Source organism: Phyllobates terribilis, unplaced genomic scaffold, assembly GCF_046119375.1.
Source record: "Phyllobates terribilis strain yellow unplaced genomic scaffold, ASM4611937v1 Scaffold_10__3_contigs__length_209671492, whole genome shotgun sequence".
Classification (NCBI taxonomy): domain Eukaryota; kingdom Metazoa; phylum Chordata; class Amphibia; order Anura; family Dendrobatidae; genus Phyllobates; species Phyllobates terribilis.
In genome coordinates this window covers 159,044,731-159,071,773 of record NW_027362770.1, presented here as the reverse complement: position 1 = coordinate 159,071,773, position 27,043 = coordinate 159,044,731, and the positions used below count along the sequence as shown (strand labels likewise).

Here is a 27,043-nt window from a genome sequence, read left to right as displayed (position 1 = left end):
CCAATGATGGCACCACATGGTGGCCCATGGAGTGCCTAACTTACCATCCCAAAGATACACGCTAATCCAAGATACTGATATCCACTCAATGCTCAAATTATCTACTCTACTTGAAGGATAAGATCCTTTGAAAACATCTAAGAAGTCATTGTCCCTCTAATTAGCCGTCACCACCGGAACACTTAGAACAAAGTTGTTCTCAAAACTAAACAAAAAGTCGTCCATTTAGTATCTGATAATTCAGTGAAAGCTTCCTGCGTGGCAGGGGAAGAAAAATCTCCTACAGATATTTCCTATTTACAGCTCACTTTTGAGCAGGACCAAAGGGGATGTTTACTGACAGGATATCCCGACCTCTATGAGGAGGTCCGGATACGTGTTACGCTATTACAAATCCACATGGAGGACACAGTGGTAGACACATTTTTTTATTGCATTTTTTTTTTCATGGGGTGGGGTGGGTGGATCCAGTTTCAAAATTGGCATATTGAAAAAGAGATATGGCCGATTTCCTGGCTTAAGTACATGTCACATTTACCTCTCCTAGATCCAGCCCAAAGTGCTACCTGCTTAGTCTTTTGCCAACAGGTCCCTCTGCTCCTCTGCCCTTCAGTGACAACATTTTCTTGGTCTATAATGCCTGGGTAAGGCATCAGCATTCAGCCTGAGTATTCAGGTAGTTGGTATCCATGCTGCTTTCATGGACTGCTTCAGGCCTAAAACCTCCTGACAAAATTAACTCTCTTACATCACTGGGTAACTCAACTATACCAGTGGTCAGATCTGCTTTGGACTATGTGACAAACCCACTTCTGCTATATCATTCGGAACTCTTTTAGAGGACTGTTTCAGCCCTAGAATTTCCTGATAAACTCAACTCTCATACAATCACTGGGTTACTCGGCTATACCTCTGGTCAGATCTGCTTTGGGCTATATGACAAACCTACTTCTGCTATATCATTGGACAACTCTTCTGTACTTCTGCTCAGCTCTGCCTTTGACTGTTTGCTACCCAGCTCTACTATAATGCTGAGAACCCATGCTTTATCACTATACCAGCACTATATTGCTGGATAACCTTGCTTCATTTCAGTGACAGCTCGATTTTGGACTCATTGCTTTAGCAGAGCTGAGTTTGTAACAGAGTTAGCTCTGCCATATTGCTGGAACCATTCTGTCTCTGAAGCTCTTGATCTACACAGCTCTGCTCAGCTCCAAAATATAAAGTCATCTTTAGTGAGTTATTGATGGAGACAAGTAAATATTTTGGTCTTGGACTCAAAAATTCCAAGATATTCCCCAAAGTATAAAGGATAAGGAAAAGGTGCAGCAATGGATTTGTGTTCTTCAACATACATGGGGCAACCTAGAGCACCATGAATGCCGAATTAACCTAAAGCTCCTGCCCTGTCAACTGCCTGCTATGGCCCAACATGCCACCAGGTAGATGCCAGGTCACAAAATATCCTATTGACTTCTGTTTGAGGGTCTTAATATTCACGGAGTGCTTCCAGTACATGTGTCATGCATTTTAGTATGAGTAGTGTAGCATCTTCATGGAGTTTGCATGTACCCATGTGAGCTTTCTTTGGGTAATCTGGTTTCCTCCACACTACGAATAATTTACAGTAACTGTGTTCCTATGAAATTGGCGTTAGTGTCTGCCGGACAGAGATAGGATAATTCAATATTAGGAAAGCGCCTTTTCTGGTGCATCTTCTCTCAGGGCTACAATATTAATGGCTAGTAACGTTCCCTAGATAAAAGTCAATGTGGAAAACCCAAAACAGATTTTCAGACATTCAGGATTATTGGAGGTTGGATTATGTGAGGTTCTCTTCAAGGGGCACCAATATTTTCTTTACTCTGTCTCCTCAGTATTCAGGTGTAACTGGAAATTTATGTTAAAGAGATTGTCTAGAATGGGTAATTATTTCTGTTTGAGGGTTCAAACTACATTGATCATAGAGGGTTGTGTAGCTTGGCACTCTAGTTTACAGCAGTAATGTGTAAGATAACATGGCTCTGCCACATGGGAGAGAACAGGGCACCATCACTTAGGAGAACATGGCACCACCACATGAGAGAGAACAGGGCAGCACCACATGGGAGAGAACAGGGCAGCACCACATGGGAGAGAACATGGCACCACCACAAAGGAGACCACAGCACCACCACATGAGAGAACATGGGATCACCACATGGGTGAGAACAGGGCAACACTACATGAGAGAGAAAAGAGCACCACCACATGGGAGAACATGGCACTACCACATTACACAGTTCTCACTGGACATGCCTGGTTGTGTAGCTTGGCCCTCTACTTTACAGCAGTAGTCTGTGAGTGAAGATAGCTCAGCCATGTGGGAGAGAACAGGACACCACCTGTTAGGAGAACATGGCAGCACCACATGGGAGAGAACAGGGCAGCACCCCATGGGAGAGAACATGGCACCACCACATGGGAGAGAACAAGGCACCACCACATGGGAGAGAACAAGGCACCACCACATGGGAGAACATGACACAACCACATAGGAGAACATGGCACCACCACACAGGAGGTAACAGGGCACCATCACATTGGAGAACCTGGCACCTAGACATGGGAGAACATGGCACCACCACATTACACAGTTCTCATTGGACATGCCAGGTCCATAGGAGCAAGAGACTTAAGGTGTCCATACACTTTAGATAAGGAAACTGAACCTCCTAATTTCATTGGGAGCTGCTAACCATCCATTTTGTCTGTTTAATGGCTAGTGTGAACATACTCCTATTTTGCATGCATACCAACTTACATTACAGTTCATTTTTTCAGTTAACCATCTAGTGTGTATGGTGGTATACCGGCTCCCTCCAGATGGATAATGTTGGGGGAAATCAGGCTTGTTGAATTTCAATGCCTATCCTTTTGTTCTCCTGGGAGATAAATTGCCACCAAGAGGTGTCTCATAGCAACCCTAGCACTGAAAACGCATGCATGATCGGTCAAAAAGAGTGTGTGTGCGCATTTGTACGAGACAGTCGAGAAAGATAGTTGTTGGAAAAATGAGTGATCTAAAGCTGGCCATACACATACAATAGCTGGCGCTCATTGAGCCATCAAAAATCTCTCCTGACTCTTCTACAAACACGAAAATTCAGCTTGGCCGAATGTTAAAGGAAATCTATCAGCAGGATCAAACCTTCTAAGCCATCTTTATGGGCATGCAAGTCAAAGGAAGCTGAATAAAATCATACCTTAATATCTGCGATCTGATGTCTCATTCCAGAGAAATCTTTATTTTTCTTAACATGTAAATGAGCTGTTAAGATCTATGGGTGGGACATAGATCTCCCAGAGAATCTGCCTGTCACGGATGTGTCAGGTTTGATAGACAGTCATTCAGGATCCAGCTGTAGAAGGTCGCTGCGCTTGGCCTTGCAGACACCTTCTTGATCCTTTCATCATCCCTCCCTCTCTAGGACCTAGCGGTGATCTCCACCTTCTGCTGCTAATTGACACACCCTTGCTGGATCTTTAAATACACTCAGTTTCTCCAGAGAGTCGCTGGTGATAGAGTTAAATCCTCTGTTCAGTTCTGGAATTCTAGCAGTCAGCGAGATTCTTCTGGGAGTTCCTTTGAGGATTGTAGTCGTTATATCTCTGGTTTCTTCTCAAGCTAAGGCTATGTGCCCACGTAGTGTTCTTGTAGCGTTTTTGCGTCGTTTTTACAGCTGCGAAAACACTTGTAAAACCGTCTGCCATGCAAAGCAATGTGAATTCGGACGTGCTGTGCACATGATGCGCTAATTAGTGCGCCAAATTCGCATTGCGTTGCAAAACTCAGCATGACCTTTTCTACCGTGATTACGCCGCAAATTCGCGACAATTGCTACGTGGGTACATAGCCTGAGTGTATCCCCTTGTCTGTTTTCCTTATTTGTCTTTAGTTGCAGTGGGGGCTGACTAGTGCTCACCTCTCCCCCTCCCTACCTAGGGCCTAGCTCTAGGGTCAGCCAGGGCTAAGGTATCCTGCTCGGTGATAGGTGCAGAACCTATTTAGGGATGACAAGGGAGTCAGGTTGTTGCCTAGGGGTCTCGACTCTCCCTTTCCCTACATGCTGGGCTTCCCCCATTTTCACATCGTCGTTCGCTGGGTTCTTCCCACACCTAGTATAACACTTCCTCCAGGGAGTGTTACCAGTATAATACATGTAATGACTGACAGTCTGCTCTCCTGATCTACATGTCTCACACTGGTAATGCTCTCTGGAGGATGATTCTCAGGGAGATCTATACCCCACCCACAGATCTTAACAGCTCATTTACATATTAAGAAAAACATGGATTTCTCTGAAATAAGAAATCGGATCGCAGATATCAAGGTATCATTTTACTCAGTTTTCCATCATCTACATACCCATCTAGATGGCTTAGGAGGGTTGGTCCTACCGATTGATGCCCTTTAATGTCCATTCATCTCAGATATCAGTGTCGTGCATACTGCCCTTCTGCCCTGTCTTTAATTAAAGACAATACTTGGAGGAAGTATGTGGCTCCAATATGGCAATAATAAAAAATACCAAACTTTAAAAAAAAATACGTCTACAGACTTGCTAATGAATGCAATTCTAGAGATCATCCCTCGAAGTCTGGAGAAACTCTCGACTGTGAGAAGAATCCCAGCCTTTGTCTATTTCGTCTGAGCCGTTCAGAGTGTCGGGAACTATGGCTCACCTCACGCCATTAAATATTACCGTCAGATACTGATTGGCCGTCATCCTCACTGCGCTGTTTCTCACACAATCGTCTATTTATTTATTCTACAATGGAGATAAAGTCTCAACTGGTGAGAGAAGAAAAAAAAATATCTTAAGAAAAAACATCACTCCATCATGTTTATGACGTTGGGCCGCCGTGCCAAATAGATGACAATCATGGCCTCCTTTTTTTGGAAAAACTCCCTCGTCTACAGTTATTTTCAGTACTGCTTTGGGGAATGTAATATGTTTGACAGGGTTTGAAATTTTTTCACGCTTTGTTGCATATTGTGATGTTCTTATAAGCATGAGCAAAAAAGAAAAACAAAAGAAAAATACAAAAAAATAAAAAAAATAAAATTGGTAAACATAACTAATTCAGAGGGGTTGGGAGATGGGATGATAATTTTTTTTATTTTTTACCCACCACGTCAGTTACATCAGAACATAAAGGCAAATATGGTAAAAAAAGTTTTAAAAGCAACAACATGTATCCTGGTCAAAAGGGAAAAAAACATTGTGTAAACAAAGTGTAGATTAAAACCACATGTTGCGGATGCCTCCGAGGGGGAAAAATTATGTTGTTTTTTTTCTTCAACATGAGGACCTGGTTTGGAAATAAAGTTAAAAAAATATATATATTTTCTAAAATATTTTTACAATTTTTAAAGAAAACAAAAGAAGAAAAATAAGTTGTATTTTTGGATTAAAAAAAAAAAATGATCAGCCATAAAAGTTTGTCTAATTTTGCATTTTTAATAAACTTTAAATATTTCTGTGAAGCTGAAAATTAAGATGAGACTACGATCGTCGCGATCAATCATCTGTTGGATCGTTCGTGTAAGTGATCCGACCACCGAGATCCCGGTTTTACAATGGACCAATGATTGGCCAAATTCATCTCCTAGACTTGTATTTTCAGATGACAAAAGCCCCCCCCCCAAAAAAAATCAACCTGACAGATCACACATATTGGCGAACAATAATCTGTCATCCAGAACCATTGTGCACCTCATGTATTCTCCAAATTATGGTCGGTCACAATTTTTGTCAATTTTTGTCAATTTCGGTCAACTGCTCCTATGTTCCCTATGAGAAACCCTCTGGTCAACATGTCTGGCGGTGGCTTATCTCCGGGAGAAGAATACAATCGGCAGTCCGAAACCAGACATGCCCAATCGACATTTTCCCCATTTCCCCCATACACATAGATTGTCAGCCGAAACCCATAGTTATCGGGGGTTTGGACGACATTAGTTTAATATGTATTGGGGTCTTGGGTCACAGAGTTGAGGAGGAGTTGGAATTCAATCACCCAATCTTTTTGTTTGGTGGTCAGATTGTTAAGGCACTGAGCTGAACGTTCCTAAAGAAAGATAGCTATCTAATGTCTATGGCTATCTTTAAAGTTTACCCCCCCACACACACACCTGAGGTCATTGGAGGACTATACAGAGAAAGAGAGAGATGACTATCAGATAGATTGTGAGCTTTCTTTCTGTTCTCACATTTCACTCCCCTACATTGATACAGAACCAGGAAGTAAAACTTCTTGACTTCCTATTAGTGCTGGTCCCCAGGTATTGCAGTAAGAGATTTTACCCTAGTACGGTTTAAAAGGTGAGATTTTAGGTATTCAACCCCCTAAGACCGAAGCGTGAGCTCGCCCCACACTGCCTGGATGCCAGCGGTGTTATACAGTCGGCATCTGAAAGTAACTGCCATGATCAGTGATGGCTCCGATCACAATAGTATAAAACAATATAACCTCTCAGATGCCACAGTCAATTGTGACCAGGCTTGGACTTGGCTGCAAGAGAAGAGGAGAATCTTCCGGTAGTGTCACGCAAGGTGTGGGAAAGAAAGTGCAACACGAAGGGAAGAGGGGGAGGAAGCCCAAACACTAGGGAAAGGGGGAGTGGAGACCCCAGGCAGATCTAATATCACCCTGCCTATCCTACCATCTCTATATAGGTTCCACATCCATCGCCGAGCAGGACCCTAAACTCCGGATGACCCTAAAGCTTGGCCCTAGAAAGGGAGGGGGGAGGGATGAGCACTGGTCAGGCCCCACTACAAACTGAAGACAACAAGGAAGACAAACAAAGGGGATTAAGTTAGCTTGAGCAGACACCAGAGGAGTAACGCCAACTGTCCTCCAAGGGCCCCAGAGAAGAAGCTAGTCGACTGCTACTGCTCCAAGCCTGTACATAGAAGTATCACCGGCGATTGCCTGGAGCAAACTGAGTGTTTTTAACTCCCATGCAAGGGTGTGTCAATCAGTATCAAGAGGGGGATCACCCCTGGGTTTTAAAGGAAGAAGGATTAAGAAGGTGTCTGCAATGCCAAGTGCAGTGACCTTCTACAGTTAGATCCAGAGCGACTGTCTATTACACCTGACACACCAGTTACATGTAGGCCCCTGTGAAGAAGTGCTAATGAGTAGTGCAGGAAATAGTATCATCTTATCATTTATTAAGCAAGCTAGACAAATTAATATTACATAGAAGCAAAATTTGTCTACTAAAGTCAGGTTATTTTTGGATGTAGCTGAAGAGTGAACCCCAAAAATCACTGTTACTGGTGGGCCTTTGGTAATCCAGTCCGACACCGATTGTGACACAATCGCTGATGACTTGTCTGATTTTGACCGGGCTTCACAGGGGACCAATAATTATGCAGTATTACAGTGATATAAAAAGTGTAAAACAAACATCACAAATATTTTAAAAATGTAAAAAAACAAAACAAATATAGAAAAGCTTAAATGCAAATCGCAAAATCTAAAAAAATTTTAAAAAAATACTTGGTAACGCCATATATGTAATTGTCCGAACTAATAAAATACAAAAATATTTAACTCATATGGTGAACGATAAACCTTTAAGTCTTTAAAAAGAAATTCAGGACATGATGACGTGCTGCACCGATGCACAAAGAACGGTGTCCTAGCGTCTCCGATCCCTGCAGAAGGAACTATGCGAGTTATGTGCCCTCTTAGCCTTCTTGTAAAAAAAAGCAGGAATTCAGCAATGACCGTTCATTTATTTGGAATCTCTGGTAGAAGTCGGAGCGAATTTAAATCAAAATTTATAATATAAAAATTGCTTTCATGCCATAAAATACCTAAAAATAAAGCAAAACACACAAAAAAATAACCATTGGTTTATAGTTTATACAGCATCTGTGATGATTGGAATAAATTTAATTTACGGGTTATAAAATGTTAAATTTTCCCGTCTGTCAAAAACCCTATTTAGGAATTTCAAGTGGTAAAAAAAATAAAACCTTGGGTCGTTCTTACCCGAGTTGCTGTAGATGGGGAGTCACCAGCCCAGGTCCTATGTATCAGATGAATCAGCAGCTTAGCACGCAGACATAAAGGAGGGGGATTTTTTTTTTTTTAGCACTGTAAAAGAATAAAAAGGTAAAAAGTTAAATTGTTTATGTTAAAGCTAAAACTAAAGTAGTTTTGTGTATACAGCTTTTATGCAGACTCATGTGTCTTCTTGGTTATGGGCCGTGTGTGGCTGTGATCCTGCCATTAAATAGGATGAGACTGATTAAAAAAAAAAAGGAAATGGAGTACAATGTAAATACTTTTATGCCCAAAAATGACAAAAGTATTCCCAAAGTGATACCTTTATTGGCTAACCAGAACATTTTTTTTTTTGGTTAACCAATAAAGGTATCACTCCGAGAATACTTTTGGGCAAAAAAGTATTTACATCGATTTTTCTGGCTGACACGGTACCACAATATAACTTTGTATTGTACATCCTTTTTTTTTTTTTTTTTTAATAAGAGTCTGAAGCAAGAAAATAACAAATGACCGCAAGATCAGACTACACAATGTTTGTTTGTAGTCTGTTACCATGGAAACAAATAGGTCTGCATAGCAAACATTGACTCAAAATAGTAAAATATTTTAAATGATTTGCATTCGTTAAACGGTACTGTACGCAATAGCGCAGGGTGGGTTACCAGCGTCCGGGACAAGGTCAAAATGTTGTGCCCCCTAAATCATGACCCTTTCACCAGTCCAGTATTGAACACCTCAGCTCCTAAGCACCCAAGAAAATGTTGATGTAACTATAGCTTGCATTGAACCCACCTTGCCCCTGTACTTCTTTGCTTTTTGCTAAAATCTGACCTAAAATTTTAAAAAGAAAAAATTATCCATTATTATATTTTTTTTTACTTTTTAATTTTTTTTTTTTTTTTTATTAAATTTTTAATGTAATTATTTTATTACACTGGCTCTTTCCCTAAACCTAGCCCTAAGCCTAATCCTAAATCTAAAATCCCAACCCTAGCCCTAACCCTAGTCCTTTTCCTAATCCTAGCCCTATCTCGACTCCTAACCATAAACCTAGCCCTAGTCCCAGGTTAAAAAAAAAAAATAGTGTAAAAACGTAAAAGCAGCTCTTAGTAATGAATGAAAACAGAATTAAACCATGTATGCAATGCTTTTAAAATTTTCACTTGTTCTAACCCTAACTAGGTTTAGGGCTAAGGTTAGGGTTAGGGTTAGGAATAGGAGTACATCTGATTCAATACCGTCCTAATACATTATTAAGAGAATTCGCTGCTCAGCTTCTATCATCTCCTTTGCTGCTTATGCAGAGCGCAGCAGTCTATGTGACTTTGTCGTCGGCTATTACGCTCCGCGTAGCCAGTGACTGAAATGACAAAGCTCATTTCATTATAAAGAAAGCTTTGTCATCTTATTCACTGCCTATGCAGAGAACAGTAGCCTATGAAAAACTCATCTCCACTGCTGTGCTCTGCATAGGCAGCCACTCACTGCAATGCTGTAAGAAAAAGCTCTGGGGGTTAGGGTTAAGGTTTGGTTTAGGTGTAGGACTACATATCATTCATCACTGTCCTCATTCATTGTTAAGAGCATTCGCTGCTCAGCTTCTGTCATCTCCTATGCTATTTATGCAGAACGCAGCAGTCAAGGTAACTTTGTCGTCGGCTACTACGCTCTGCCTAGGCAGTGACTGAGATGACAAAGCTCATTTTATTATACTGAGAGCTTTGTCATCTCAGTCGCTGCCTATGCAGAGTACAGCAGTCAATAAAAGACTTTACTGCTGCGCTCTGCAAATGCAGCTTCGGAGAGCCACTCAATGCAATGCTCTACGTAAAAGCAGTCGGCACAGCTCATTTAACTGGCGTTGGAGGGGTGAAATATTACACCCCCATAGACATGGTACCCTAGGCAACTGCCTTAATGGCCACACCCTTGTCATGTCACTGTCTGTAGGGACTTTCTGACACAGCTGTTCAATGTACGTGGTGCCAAATGCTGAAAACGCCGCAGCACTGTTACATTAAGTGTTATTAGGGACCTCAGAGTCACGCTTCATCCTGCTATTCGGGATCTTCGAGAAAAAGGCTTTAAACAAAAAAAAAAATCTAAACAATCCCATTTATCAGAAGACTAAACAGGCCGTATTTTACTTGAGCGTACGCCAGCTCTTGTTTTGTTTCTAAGGAACTATTATCACATTGTCCGCCTCTGCCAAAACCAACAAATTAGGGACGTATTTGAGACCTTCAGGTTTATTAAACCATGAAAAAGGAAGCCAAGTATACAATGAGGGACATTTTTTTGACATGCTACAAAAAGCTCTCACAGACGATCCCACCACTTCAGATCCAGAACGTGAATGTGAGTCACCAAATACCGTCTTAGTGACCATTAAAATACACTCTAATGCCCCCCTACCCCAAACCGGGTTTCCTGCAGCTTATTAGGGATTTCAGAGTCATTAGAGGAGATCCATCTTATTAAGAGCTTGATCTCTAGACCAAAGTGGAGAGTTCTTACACAGAACGTCTCTCTCTGTGGAGGACCTGTCCTGTCCTGCTTTTTATGGATTTGAATGGACAGTGTGTAATACTTCATTGCTCCTGAGGTGTCACTGCAGGCAAAATGAACACTTACTTCTAGGTTCCACCATAAACTACAACTGATCGCTGGGAGTTCCACCAAGAGGAACACTTTGTTATTGTCGTGGGAACCAAAGAACTCCTTTACATAGTCCTCAAGTGTCGATGTCAAGTATGAAAGCGTGATAAAAATCTCCATCATCTTACATTCATGATATTTTAGGTCCAACAGTATAAATTTGGCAGTAGAAATGAGTTCTAGAGGTTTTGTTCAGAGCCCTCAGTATTGTCACATATGCAGTACTTTCTATTGGAAGCCATCCTCCGGAACAGTTTTCAATATAATCCTTAGGCCTCAAAATAAAAGCTAAACCTTGGATTCTTCCATAACCTAAAGGTGTTGTCCGTTGTAATCAAGGCCTACAGTCCACAGACATTAAGCTGATCACAGTATCTTCTACACGTTGGGCCCTCAAAAAACCAGCTTGACATAAGTTTTCCATTCACCTGCAGCATTACCCCAAGGAAAATGAAGCACTGAAGGGGTCATCTGGTGAAAACAAGTTATTACCTATCCAAAGGGGAGAGGATAACTTACTGATTGGTGGGAGTCCAACTGCTGGGACCTGTAGCGATTCACAGAACAGGGAATTTTTATCCCTGATGGGGCACTTTTATCCCTCTTACTTAATGGAGCATTAAGTCGACCGCCGCTCCATTAATTCTTCGGACTGCCGAAAAAGTCAAGCTCAGCTCCAAAAAGGAATGAATGGAGCGATAGGTCCGAAACTCATTTTATTATACCAAGAGCTTTGTCATCTCAGTTGTTGTCTATGCAGAGTGCAGCAGCCGATGAAAGGCTCATTTCCATTGATGTGCTCTGCATAGACAAATGCCCTGTTCTACTGGTCAGTGCCATCCCAGCGGTCAGACCCACACTAATCAATATATCATCTATCCCATGAATAGGTAATAGCTTGTTTTTACTGGAAAACCCCTTTAAAAAGTGTCAAGTAACATCAATAGACTGTCTGTGATGCATGGATATGGAGGGCCTACAGGGCGAGAGTTGTTCTTTGTTGCTACTCTCCACGCTAAATAATTTTGATCTAAGACCCTGAATGGTAAGCCTATTCTAATAATTCAGTACTTAAAGGGTTTTTCCCATTTTTAGATGCCATCACCTCTCCATAAAATAGGTGATAACTTGCTGATCAATGGGGATCATAGAATCATAGAACGTTAGAATTGGAAGAGACCTCCACAGTCATCTGGTCCAACCCCCTGCTCAATGCAGGATCTGGTCACTGTAACCATCACTGATCCCAAGAACTTAAAGGTCTCATCTGAATGGAGCAAGACCGCTTGATTCATTCTCAATGGAACTGCCAGGGACAGCAAAACAAAGTACTTGGCTTTTCCCATCAGTCCCATAAAGAATTAACGGAGCGCATCCAGTATTCCATTCAGACTTGGCATTTCGGAGCCCCTATGATTAGATGAGAACGTCTGAATGATCCTGTAATTCAGTACACACTACCCAGACAGATATATAGGACTTTCACAGCTCAAGGCAATACTGTAACCAATTACCCTCACCATGTATGGTCAAATTATATGGTCGAATAAGACTATGGGATAAATAATAGGTCATAAAGAGAGAAGACAATGTGGGATATAGATTTGGAAAGCTTTATGATGCACATATGCCTTCTCCAGAATTGTTCAATGTTCTACGGGATCTGAACTGTCCATCAGAGTATGTTGACCTAAAATCATTACAAAAGTCATTGGAAAAAAACTAAAATATTTCAAACAAATCTGCCCAAAATAGGATCCCATAGAAAAATGCTTTAGTGTAGACCACAGTCCTTCGAATACACATCAGGCGGATGCATGAACAAACACTGGCTAGACAAGCTTCTGGTTGCTCCATGAGCCATGAAGGTTGCATGTTTAGCCGTGATAGAACTTTTGTTTGTTTTCACACATTTTGTCTTCACACCTGAACGATCTCTTATGGGCATCAATACTTTTACAGGTGAAGTATGACAGTGATCATTGGCTTTGTTTCTTTTCTTCTTTTTTTTCACAAAAGAAACCACCACAAATGAAACAAGGAGGAACAGAAGAGAGGTAACCCTTCAAGTATCAATGGCGGAATGTTCTACTAAAACTTCAGTAACTATAGGTAGAACATTTACCTTAATTCTCCCAAACAGTACCCTAGTTACCAAAATACACAGCCATACCCATTAACTGTTCCAAATAAGGTGATATAAAACTAGGTCTTGAAGACAATTCTTCATAGTTCTGGAAAGTTCTGTTTTAGATTTAAGATGTCCACATGAAGCCTAATTAATACTTTAATAAATAAATTCAAGATTTACTTAAATATCTCAACTCAAGGTCTGAAAATTCTGGGTTGTCTTCAGTTATCCTCCATGTCATACTCATAGGACTTTGGGAAGATAAGAAACAAGAAATTGTTTGTCAGGGTAAGGTCAACAAAATGGAAAATATGTTGTCTATTAGTGATTTTATCTCCATAACAAAATTGGTTGCTTTGGATAATCCTTACTTTTTACAAGGGCATCTTTGACAATAAGCTGAGAAGAAAGTTTCCCCCCTGCGAGAAACTCAAGTGATCATCTATAATCTTCTAAAACTTAGCAGTACTGTAAGTGTTCAATTTCCCTACAGCTCCTCCACAGGGGGAATTAAGCATTACACAGTATCCAATCAAGTCAATGGTTTGTCTGTGTAATGCAAGATGGTGCAGGTCCTCTAGAGAGAAAGTCGCCCTAGGTAACATCTCTACTTTGGCCAAGAGATCCTGAGCAGAGGACCTTCCTACTAACTCAGGATTTCCTAGTAGATTATGTGAAAATTGGTTATCGAAACTAGACAACCCTTTTAGGTATGCAAAAAATGGTTGTATCGTTATGTCCTCCTTCTTGAAGCGCAAATGGGGTTCCTTGGACCAACCAGAAGAGACAATTCAGAGGGATCTGAGTATCAACCAATTAGAAAAAGACCCTAACAATTGACTCCAGAGTCACCTTCAGGTGGGGTTGTGTTTTGATGGACCTTTGGGGTCTACTACTATATAAAAGCTTGGACCAACTAGAGGATCCTCTAGTATTCTGGAGCAACCTGACCCTAGTGCTGCAACAGATAAGATAAGACTTATGACTTAACCACATGGTAAACTGGCCACAGCCCCCATCCTGCCCCACTTGGCCATCTTGTTGACTCTTCTAAAATATTCCTTGAACCGATTTTTTGGAACATTGGCTAAACCCGCAAAATGACTGACTGCACTTGATTTCTTTGGCTCGTTTTACTACCAGGTTTCAATGAAAACATCTGTTAAATTTATTGGTATCACTTTTTGGCAAACAATGCAATCTCTTTCGCAACTATATATTTTATAAACATTCATGAAAGTAAAATGTTATCAGATTTTAACTCTGGCAAATGTAATACAATGTTAAAGCAGCAATCCTGATCCTTCTTTACGGCTTGTTAAGGATATTTTTTTGGGGGGGTGGCTCTGGTATAAAGACATACTGGTGAGCCAGAAATTACTAGGAAATTGTATAATAATGAGCAGTAATAAAGTCTATAAAAACAATTGTAAAGACGGCCAAATATTGTCTACGGACAGTGTTATATTAAAAAACAATAAATTATTGGTGCCGAACCCTTGGTCAACCGTGCCAATTACTAGATGTCCACACCCCCGCTTTAATCTTTGTCCCACCCATGCTTTCTAAAGCCACACACAAGTCTATCACACTCTAAATATCAACAGCCACAGAAATTTGGGCTAAGAATTAGGAGAGAGAGATTAGACAATGCTTATCCTTCTTTATTGCTTGTTTAGAATATTTTTCTGGGTGAGTCTTGTATAAAGTCATATTGGTGTTCCAAAAAGTACTAGAAAACTATATATATTTTAGGTCTGAGTATTAGTAAAGATAGATTAGACATCCTCAGGTCATTGGGGCTCTCTTTGGTCTTCCATCTATGGTCTTGCTTACCGCTTTTGGTAGAGCTTCCAAAAAATAACTCCTAAAGAAGAAGTTTCGAACTCAAGGACTAGAGAGGACTGGCACCGGTAAAGTACTTTGCCTTTGATATAGGACTAAGGCGGTAAACAATCTGAGGGAAAGTCAAGCTTCCTCCGTGCTCGAGTTGTGCAAAGTACATACGATACGATGGACCATGATTCGTAAAAAAATCTTTGGAGGTACAATAGGGACCCATAGTCACCTATGGGGCCTATATGACGACTGTGTTCAACTCAGGTTATATGGAGCCATAATACCGCCATGTGCATGAAACCTAAATCTCGCAATAAGTGTTTCTTAACATATTTAATAGCAGTTGAGTTCTGTGCCTTAACATAGAACATGAAAAAGGTCACCTCTAAGGAGCCAAGTTCTGGAGAGCTTCATCGTCAGCCATGTAATTGGATCCTATAGGTGGATTTCTAGCCAGATTTTTTTTCTGACTTCTGGCCTAAAGCCACGTGGCAATGAAATGGATCCAAGCAAGGCATTAAGCACTCAAGTAACAAGATATCATTGCATTTTTAAGCTTGACCACTTGGTATAATCACAGTAGAGGAATCAGCTGCATTTCTAATAAAGGTTATTGGGTGCACATATTTATTACCTGTCAGTCATCGGTACAGCTCTAATAATAAATGTTTGAGATACATAACAAGTCAAAGGAAATTAGGAATGATTTAACCCAACATGTTGGTTATGACTGCCATTTAACAAAACAGCGCCCCTCTTCTCTGTGGTGATGTCTGGTATTGCAGCTAAGCTCCATTTGCTTGAATAGGACTAAGCGGCACTAAGAGACGAATTATCAAATTATTTTATGCAAATTTCCATTCTTGGAGCTTAAAAAAAAACAGTTTTGCTGGCAGGAGAACTGCATGTTATGAGTAAAATTGCCAGAACAAACGAGACTCGATTTAATGTTCGTGTTTGTGTTGTCAATTACGTTAGTTAAAAAAAAAAGTTTAAAATTTGCAATAAAGGCTTGAAATGTAGATGAGCTCAATGGTGTCTGCACAATCTCACCGGACCGTAGCTTTCAGCGTGCAGCAATATTTCTTTCCAAGTTATTATTTTTAGCTAATTTTTTTTTACTCTTCCTTGCACCGTCTTACGACCACGTAATTTTTGTTTTTAAGGAGATCTGAAATTCGATTTTTTTTCTGCACGAAAGTATTTGTCTTTCGCTTCCTTCCAGTTCAGACTGTTCTCGAATTTAAGAATCTGATTGTTTTTAGAAGACTATGCCTTGAATTATTATTTCTCAAGTCTTCAGCAAAAGGTTAGCCAAGGACACTCCAGCTTATAAAGCCCAGAAAAGTCATGAAGGGTAGAACTATCAACAGAACATGGATGTTACACCGGGGCTTAAAAAAAAATCTAAAAACTAGTATTATCACGGTTACATGGTTGGTGGGGACCCGGAAATTACAATTATGTCACTGTCTCTGATGAGAAGGTGGTGAAATCTCAATTTTTTTTCCAAAAATGGATTATCACAATTCATACTGATGGTTTCCATCATATCATTAGACTAGGAATGGTTTTGGTTTGCTAAGTTGAGCTACTATGCTTTTCGAAATGGTCAAACTACGATCTTGCATACAAGGAATAAAAATTCAAAAAGTTGAGATTCAAAAATATGAAATCAAGGACATAATAGAGGTCAAATCCTAATGTGGCTGTTCACCTTAGATAGCTGCCGGATGAACGATCACTCGGTCAAGAGCTACCTCTGACCTTCCCATACACATGCATAGTCATTTCCGGGGAGCGTACATGAGTATTAAAGGATCAGGCATTGAAATTTGTCATGTCATCATGTCCTATTCCCTAATATCATTTGTTTGGGGGCGAGGGGTGAAGTCGGGTTGCTCTTGTCCTGCCAAAATCACTTGGTATGGTCAACATTACTCCAATGTGTATGGAGGCCCAAAATTAGTTAACTCCTCAACAGCATAGCAAATATCAAATTAGGCTACAAATTATAATGTAAGGTTTTGCCATCCAGAATGGAAGGACTTGGTGATTGTTTCACCCTCCACCTAGTTTCCTGGACCCTTCAAGAGCCCCAATAAAGTTTCATACTCCACCTACTTTCCTTAATCCTTCAAGAGCCCCAATGAAGTTTCACCCTCCACCTACTTTCCTTGACCTTTCAAGGGCCTTGATAAAGTTTCACCCTCCACCTATTTTCCTTGACCCTTCAAGAGCCCCAATAAAGTTTCACACTCCACCTACTTTCCTTGACCCATCAAAAGCCCCAATGAAGTTTCACCCTCCACCCACTTTCCTTGATCCTTCCAGAGCCTCGATAAAGTTTCACCCTCCAGCTACTTTCCTTGATCTTTCAAGAGTCCAAATAAAGTTTCACCCTCTACCTACTTACTAAGATTCTTCAAAAGCCCAATTACAATTTCACCCTGCTCCGATTTTCCTTGAACACTCAAAGACCATATTTTAGCTTATCATTTTCAGACCAAGAACAGAAGGATCTGATGGTTATTTTTTTAATTATTATCCAGTTTTTCTGACCCTCAGAGTCATATCAGTTAATAATTCATCTTCTCTTGGAAGTGAAGTCTTTTGCATGGGTTCTTGCCACCAAACAAAGAGATAAGACCAACCAGTATTTAGCCCCATCCCTTGAAGGGGCTCATAGTAGCCATATTGTCTGCCTATTTGATACATACTCACTTCAAAGGATATCAGAAAGGAAGAAAAATAAAAAAAATGTATACGGTTTATGTACGCAAAATTGCATAATTATGGAAAAAGAGCAATTTTTGCAAAGCTGGAATAATTATGCAAGATTGGGTCATTTGAACTAAAACTACAGAACCACATAAAGCCTTGAGTTATTAAGAAAAACTCAATCTTCAAAGGCCAATCTAAAATATTTTACAAGAAAATTGACATTGGGCATGGCGAGATTTACACCATGATTGCTCTGGACTAGATTGCACAAAATCACTGTTCAAAGCAAGCAAAGGCGTTGGGTGCACCCTTGGTGTGGCCGAGCAGTTCAGCACTCCTTCCCGCCTAGTTGTTTTGCTTTGTTCCTGTTAAACAAAGCTGTCAATCAAGAAAGAGGAAGGAAAACAAGTGGGTGGGAGTGTGCACTGAATTGCTCGGCTACACCAAAGGTGTACTTAGTGCTTGTATTTGGTTTGAACAGTCATTTTGTGCTGAGACACCCCCCAAAAAATCCCACTTGGACTGGCTAATAGTGCATATTTTCCTAGTGAGGAGAGGGAAGTAAGGGCCCCGTCACACTAAGCGATGCAGCAGCGATCCCGACAACGATACGACCCGTCAGGGATCGTTGCTGCATCGCTAATACATCGCTGGTGAGCTGTCAAACAGGCAGGCTCACCAGCGATCAGGGGAGCAGCGATATCGTGGAAAGAATCGTTCCACGATGTCCTGCTCCCGTTACCAGCCTGCTGCAAGCAGGAGCAGGCTGGTAACTATGGTAAACATCGGGTTACTAAGTGCGCGTGTGCCCCTAGTAACCCGCTGTTTACCATGGATACCACTCTGCTACGGTGCGCGGGAGCCTCCGTGCACCGTAGCAGAGTGGTATCCATGGTAAACAGCGGGTTACTAAGTGCGCGCGTGCCCCTAGTAACCCGATGTTTACCATAGTTACCAGCCAGATCGTTGGTCCCGCTGGTCACACACAGCGATGTGTGCTGGCCAGCGGGAGGCCAACGACCAAAAAATGGTCCAGGACACTTTGCAGCGATCAGCGACCTCACAGCAGGGGCCTGATCGTTGCAAAGTGTCACACACAGCGACATCGCTGGTGAGGTCGCTGGTGAGTCACCAAAACCGTGACTCAGCAGCGATATCGCTAGCGATATCGCTATGTGAGACGGGGGCTTAAGCCATAGCTGATCTCCCATGAGAACAAAGGATAGGGCATGTTGAAATCTAAGATGCCCAATCCTTCTTTCCCCAAGAAAGGCATTACAAAGCCTTACTGGTTTGGTCAAGGGCCATCTAAATGTCCAACGGAGGAGTAGAGATTCCAAGATCAACCGGTACAATTTGTAAAAAAATATTTTTTATTCAAATTTTAACATTTTTTACATTTTTTTATGGTTTAAAAAAAAAAAAAAAAAACACATGAAATATGTAAAAAAAAATAATGTTTACAGATTTTTTTTGAAATGTAGTTAATCTGGATTTACACAAAGCTTTCATTCAGGCCCGATCTATGCCACCAGCCTGATTACTCTCCCTACGTCCTGAATAATTAGGAGCTTATGGCTATATGACTGCATCTCGTTTTATGGCAAAAGGGTCATAAATGACGACTATATTGCAGCAGCTCTGATTCACCTGCGGGCAGGTCACCGTGCATTCGAAAGAGAGCGGAAAGTCTAAGCTGAAGTGTATAATGCCAGGGCCGCTGATTGCCTGGCTCCTGTCCCGATGGCCTAATATGGCAAAGCGTTTTTACGCCAAACCTAACAACCTTCCATTGAGCCGTGTGCCACGGGCATCTGTTTAGAATACGTTTAAATTAAAATGTCAACCAGTTTACATCAAGTATACCCTAACTGTACTTTTCATCCTTAACACAATGCAGACCCCCACCCGTACGCCCCGATCATGACCCGCTCTTACACAAATAAAACTTTTTTTTAATGCTCTCTGACAGTAAATTTTTTTGCAGAACAGACTTAAATCCTAGACCCAAATTAACATTTCTTAGGTTCTTGAAAAAAAAAAACCCCTCAATGTTAAGGAACAAAAGTGCAGAATTAAGTTCCTCCAACTCGACTTGAAATGACATTAATTTAAAAATTATTAGTACAATAATGAGAGTATTACTAAAAATCTTAAAGGGGTTGTCCACTACTAGGACAACCCCTTCTTCATCTAAATGTTTGGCCCCCATGAAATAAAAAGTCTATTCTCACTTCCCATGCATCGTTCCAGTAGTGTCAGCACTCGGGGTACCGGGACTCTCGTGTGGTTGTTGTGACAAGTGAGCCCGGCGCCCAATTAGCTCTGGCGTTACTGTCCCCGCCTTAGAACGAATTGAACATGAAGATGGAGTCAGATCAGCCACAGCCACAGCCAGCCACAGGACTTTCTCTTCATGTTCAATTTGTGAGAAGGTGGGGACAGTGATGCCAGTGCTGATTGGACACCTGGTTCACGTGTCACAACAACCACATGAGTGTTCCGGTACCGCGAGTGCTGGAACGGCGCTGCCACTGGAGGTGAGTATAAGCTTTTTAAATTTATAGGGGCCAAACTTTTAGATCAAGAATGGGTTGTCCTAGTAGTGGACAACTCCTTTAAAAAAAAAATGATAACATGATTGACAAAAAAATATCATACATTGCAACATTAGGGGAATCGGACATTTAAGAGATGGGGACTTAAAGGAAAGTTCCATAAGGGACCTTTCATTGTGATAATGGGTTTTGCCAACCAAATCCTTTCCATGACCCTTGGGTCAATTTCCTACACAGCTAATAACTTGGACAATGAATGGAGCTGAGGTTGAGCATCCACACCCCTGCCTGATTTAAGGCAATCCCCGTTCTTACAATTGCTTTGGGTCCCAGATGTCAGCTCTCCAGTGATCAGCAAGTTATCCAATACATAGAGAATAAATAGTTTTTCTATTGGAATAACCCCCTAAAGTAAAGATCATGATGGATATTTTTCCAGATTTTTTTGCTTGTAGTTCTATTAAAATAGGATTTTTCACTGGATTTTTTTTAAATTAAAATTGTGTAGCCCCTACAATTGCTGCTGCTCCACTGATTCTGGAACAGTTTTTCTTTTTTTTGGGTCTCCCTGCATTCCAAAGTTATGCCCCTCGGTAATAAATGTGCAAACCTTCCCTTCAACTATCTGGGCGTGTACTAAAAAAATGTATCTGTGGGCGTGGCCATGTTTTGATTGGCTGGCATCAAAGGAGAAAAAGCAAACACCCACAGGGGAGAAAATGTGCACTTTTATTAACGGGGGCATAGCTTTGGAACAGAAGGGCACAGAGAGAAAAGAAAAAGTGTTCCAGAATAAGTGGAACAGAGGCAATTGGAGGAGGTACTTGACTTAAATTTTAAAAGGTCCCCTTTAACAACAGGCAGTCCATCCTAGCATGGCTAGAGTTATTTAAAAGTACTTCCAATGGAAAAAAAAGATCCATTTTTACATTTTAGATCCAGCGTCCATTTTATGAGCAGTATGTTTCCTCATATTATAGATGATTTTTTTTTCTGCTTCTTTCTCCTTCTGGACTGATCCGTCATTTTCAAAATTTTCAATTCATGGGTGAAATGTGTTTTCAGTGAATACAGATTTCCCCATTTCTGAGATAGGAAATGGCAGTTGGTGCTTATAATGTTTTATTGAGAACTGTAACTGTCGTTTCCTGAGTTTCTAGCTCCTCCTTCCTCCTCCATAGAATTTTAAAAGCACCAACTGTCATCTACTATCGAAGTAATGGAAAATTCTGTATTCACTGAAGTTTTACCCATGATTTGAGTGTAAAAGTTCAGTCCAGGAGGAGAAGGAAGCAGATTTTTCTGATAAGATATATTACAAAGTTTCTTGTTATTATGTGTACCATGGATGTATGGAATAAAATTTAAAAGAACGGTTACTTTTTAAGGGGTTGTATGTTGACTTACCAAAAAGTGCCACTAGGGAGGCAATTCCAGAACCACAGTACAAAATATGCTTAAACAACACAAACTTTCAACTTGCCCCTCTACTTTTGTAAACTTTTATGGACCATCTTACTGTCGACAGCTCTGCTGTTCTTTCCAACCTTGACTCAACAGCTTTAATTTATTAACATCTATAGAAAACTCTCGTCTATGTACTGGATGTCAGATGATCTACCAAGAAGGAGGACACTTACTAAGTAAAATATGTTGTTCTTTTCGGATTTATGGCCCCTCGGTGTGTAATGTACAAGTAGCCCATACTTCTCATACAAATGTACCGTTCCAGACGTCCAATGGAGAGGAACATGTCAACTATCATTCCACACCAACCAAACTAGACCTGGAAACCTGAGCCCTGGAAATGACTTTATTATGCGCTCTCAACCAGAAATATATTAAAGTTCCCGGCCAATATGATGGTTACTGTGGTCGAAAAGAAAATTAATTATTATTATTATTAATATATATATATATATATATATATATATATATATATATATATATATATATATATATATATATATATAATGTTACTATTATTATATTTTTTAATTTGGTGGAAGCTCAATCTCCCACCACCAGAGGGAGATTAGTATATACAGTTTGTACATAGAACTCATTAATAACACAGTATGCAGTCAGCTCCCTAGCTCCCTCTAGTGGAGACTCATGGAAGGCCACATCTTATTATTTCAAACTACGTCTATGCAGGGAATTTGAAACACACACAAAAAAAAAAAACACAATCTGTTTTCATTTAGAAGGCAATGAATGATTTAATTGCACATTATAATAAATTATTTTGGCCTGTGTCACATACCGTTCCATTCTTGCATAGGAAGTAGAAGAAGAAATTTATTCATATACAGCTTACATCTTTATTGCTCAATATTAAAAGGAATGAACTGGATGGGAACAATGTTGTCGTTTACAGACACCCAATTAAACGCATATTTAGGATTCCATAGGTTTACAGTAATAGTAAGGATTGGGTCAGGGTGAAATTCCAGCCCGGTAGCTGAAAAAAAAAAAGAATTAGTGATATGGAAGATAAAGTCTGCTTGTAAACGCCAACAGGTATCAAATGGCCCAGAATGGAATGTACGAATATTGGAAAGACACGATGACATTGTGTTCCTTCATTGGAGGATTTTAATTTTTTTTTTTTTTTTTATCAAATATCGTGATTTTTTTTTCTGTAAAACAAAATTAAAGAGGAAATCCACCTAAAAATAATGATATTGAATAAAAATATCCCGAGGGTTTTTGGATGGTGAGATTCAGATGCAATGGTTTGGATTTTAGTGGTATCTTGACTAATGAGGCTCAGCTGACATCTTGTCATATTGGTATGACATGAAAGAAATTACTTAAAGGGGTTGTCTACTTTACATAGTCCATTTTCACCTAGGATGTTTGAGTATTTGGAAAGATCATCTTTCAATAAGAGGGTCTCGCGATCTGGAGGAACCCAACAGCCCACTTATTTAAAAAAAAAAAAAAAAAAAACTGTAATTTTTCATTTGACCTGTGGGGGCACTGTAGGGAAATTTAATAATTGTTGATGGTATCAACTTCAGACTAGAGCTGAGCGAAATTTTTGAAATTCGAATTTGCCAGTTTTTTGAATTTTCCTAAAAAATATTCAAAAGTAATCCAAAGCCTCCGAATGCCTTTAAAGGAAATATATGTGTGATGGATTTACAGGAGCGCTATAACCACACCACACTGACCATTCAAGCAGCTGTCAGCTATGTGTCCCTACCCAACCCTGACTTAAAGATACAGTGACTCTCCTGCCTTCCTGCTCACAGAAACAGTGACTCTCCTATTTATCTCTCCCTACCAATTAAATCTATATCTAATCTTCTTTACTACATTGCGATCACACACTATCTATACAGTTTTTTGAGTGTTTATGACTTTCTCTCCCTATTTGTATGGCTAAGCTGTGAAGTCCCCTCACTATCCAGATTTACCATAAAACAGCTGCTGCATTCTCTACTTCTGCTTTTATACAGGCTATGATAATCTTGATTGGCCGTGCAATACCATGTGATTTCATAACTGCAAGGCATTATGGGGAATCATCCAAGGTCACATGAGCATTCTCTTTGTGATGAAATCTTCTGCTATGTGTAAAATGTCAGTGCCCATTTTTGTTGACTACATTGAGGAAAATTAATTTTCAATGAAAATGGAAAAATTTTTGATTTTGCCAGTATTAGCAAATTCCTAAAAATTTGACGCAAATTCGAGGATTCGCTTATCCCTACTCTTATTGTTGAAGGTTTTATTAGCTTCTATGATCACTGGGTAACATGCCTTATATAGGTCAAATATGTAAGTGTTGAATGTACTGGCACAATCGTCATCTTTAGCTGCCAGTTAATTAGGGCGGAGGCACGCAAATAAAATGACTCAGTTATTAAAGCATACTATTGAAATATGTCATTTCTTAGAAACACTATAAACTTGGCTGGATATTATATTTTTATTTTTATGCTTTCTACTGTACATTTGACATTGAAATGCACTGAAATTCGCCAACTTACATATAGTTTGGGCGTTAGCGTGGCAATGGTTTATAGCATACCTGGATGCGGAGGCTCACAATCTGATTGGTGCTACATTTCCTGACCAATCAAATTGTGAGATATCTTGCTTGAATCTGAGAGCACCAATCAGATTGTGAGACTCTAGGTAGACTGGCCCACCAGGGTCCAAAGTGCCAGTCTCCTTCAGAGTGCCTACATGATTCTGATACAGTAAAGAACCCCAAAGTTTGAGTAGAAGACAATCTCGTTTGGAGAAACTCTGAGGACAATCATTTCCCAAAACGGTCTATTAGATCTACAAATTCAAGTAGACTTACTAACTTTCCAAAGTTGGCATCTGCGAGATAATGAGACATGAGAAATTTTAGAACCTGCCCCTTTCAGAACATACCCTGCCAATCCTCTCCTCTTCCCATTCTAGACCTAGTCCCAACACTTCTGGCACCGGTTTTCCCAAGAAATTAGGTCAAAATCTGACTTACAGTAGGTTTTGGCATAATTTAGGTGATCTAACTCTTTGGACTCTTAAAGTCTTCTGCTTTTTCCAGGGATTCTCCTAACTACCTTATAGAACACACCCCAACAACCCTTTCTCTTTCCATTTCAGACCCAGTCTCTGCACTTCTGACACCGGTCTTCCCAAGAAATGGCGTCAAAATCTGACTTACAGGAGGTTTTGGCATAACTTATGTGAGTATTTTACTCTTTGGGGGTAAGTTCTCCCATTTTTCCAGGAGAGACCGCGAGTACAATTAAGAATAGATGGATGGATGGTGACCCTCAGAAATGTTTTCTCCTAAAGAGTCAAGGAACCCAAGTCTGATAGGACATTCCTTTCTCAAAGCAGCTGGCCCTGTGAATTATAAGGTTTGGAAGAACCAGGCTTTGTTGTAAAAACCATTGTTCAATACCCCCGTCCTTGAAGTATTTAGCAAGAAACCACAAAAATTCCAGGTTCAAGACCTTTAATGGTCAAGTTGTTAAAATTCTTCACCCGGTTTCTTATTTTTTTTTTTTCATTCCTGGTCCATAATTCATCTAAGTGTCACTGTCTTTTGAAAAGCACTTACTTTTGGTATAATCTCTGTTCACACATTGATGCATGACATTTGGAAATCTGTTTGACAAACTGGTAAATCGGTTGTGAGTTGCGACCCATCAAAACGAGATAAAGCTATGACTGGAACAATCCTAGTGCACCTGCCGGGCAGATCGTATGGCCCATACTATTACATAGCATCATATGAAAACTATGTGATCATACTGGGCAATGTCATAAATTAGATCTAGAATTATTGCCTGTTCAATGCGAAGGAACAAGCAGTGTCCAAAATAATCCCCAATTCCTGAAATACCTGAGGTCTCCTGTAAGCGCTGTCATTATTTAACAATGGCATGTTCATAGCGCTGAGAATTTAGGGATCAGGATGTGGGAATCATTTTACCCATCACGTAAATCTGCTTTCATGAATTACAAGGAGCAAGAGAAGTCATACTGTGGAGCCTCCCATATCCACATCTGGAGTTCAATCCTGAAAATTAAAGAAATATAGTTAACCCCTGTCCATGGGATAGGGGATAACTTGCAGTCATTGGTGGTCCAACAGCCGGAATTCCCTCGATCCCGAGAACGGGGCACTGGAACCCCATGAATAGGGGGCTCTGCATCCGTCCTTAATGAAGTGAAGGTGCGCGAGTGAAGTCTGCTCACCATTTATTGTCTACGTGGTTGCGCCATTTCCGTCTGTCCCATTGACAATGAATGGAGCTAAGGCCACATATTTGCACCCCCGTTCCATTCAGGACATGACTGCAGAGTCAACTTCTCGGAGTTCCAGAGCCCCATTCCCCTGTAGTCGGACCCCAGTGATCAGCAAGTTTTGTCCTATCCTTTGAATAAGGGATAACTTCATGTTTTTGGGAATAAGACTTTAAGGATCCCCCATGGGATAGGGTATAACTAGGCAGTCATTGAGGGTCTAACTGCTAGGACTTCCTTGATGCGGAGAATGGGGCTTTGGAACCTGAAGAATTGGGAGAGGAGGTGCACAGCGCAGCCTGTGCACCATCCATTGTCTATGTGGCTGCTGCTATTTCCATCAATATAGACAATAATTGGAGTGGAGGCCGCACGTTTGTTTCTCCACTCAAGATGAAGCTGCAGTTCCTAGTTCTCGGGGTTCCATGCCCTCATTCGCGGGATCACTCTAGGTCCCAGCAGTTCCTCCCCCAGCGATCAATTTTTCCCTATCCTATGAATAGGGGTTTACTTCATTTTTTGGTAATAACTCCTTAAAGGATCCCCCAAGTTGGCTGAAGGCTGTTTGTCAGACATCTGTCTCTCCAAACCCCGCCCCCCACTTAGACATTCATGCTCACTCTTAAAAAGCATGCAAGTGTTTTCAATGTGGAAGGGGGAAAAAAGCTGCTGGCAGACATCTGGCGGTGGCTTATCCTCCATGGAAACAGAAAGAGAATTTTAATTTCAACGCCCTATTTCTCCCAACCAATGATGAGTTTGGAGGTCCCCATACAGATTAGATGGTTGAAATTAATAGGTTTGGTCAGCTTTAAGGTTTATTGAGGCTTTCACATTCTGCATATTAAGCAAGAGAAGTCGCATTGTACAACTAGCCAAACTTAGCACCAACTCAGAAGTTGTATTATATCCTATCCACAGGGGCTGCCAGAGTCTGCCGGGTGCTGTACCCAGTTATCTCTGGTAGTCCGACAGACAACATATAAAGCCATGTGTGGCTATGGGTCCATCTCACATGGCATTTCAGACTCCAGTTCTTAGGATCATTGGAGATCTCATTGGTCTGACCCCCAACAATCAGCAAGTTATCACCTATTCTGTGGATTGGAGATGACTTACCGACTTAGAAATAAGTCTTTAAGTAGAACTTAGAAGTAGTTTACAGGGATAAATTACTGGTAAGTGATGGGCAACCTCCAAGTAGCCTCTATCATCCAGCTCTCTACAGCAGAAAGCGGGGTACAGCTATGCTCCCCTCTTTTTGCATAAGACTATTTTTGGATTCTCAAGATTGAGA

At 40.6% G+C, this 27,043-nt stretch overlaps 1 protein-coding gene across 1 annotated transcript in view; it reads right to left on the bottom strand.

Moving 5' to 3' along the window:
- Window positions 1-27,043, bottom strand: part of CALD1 (caldesmon 1) — a 161,518-nt gene that overhangs the window by 94,262 nt on the left and 40,213 nt on the right. The window contains exon 2 of the mRNA XM_073649990.1: window positions 8,056-8,160. The gene's annotated coding sequence lies outside the window, so the exon portion shown is untranslated. The remainder of the gene's footprint in view (window positions 1-8,055; window positions 8,161-27,043) is intronic.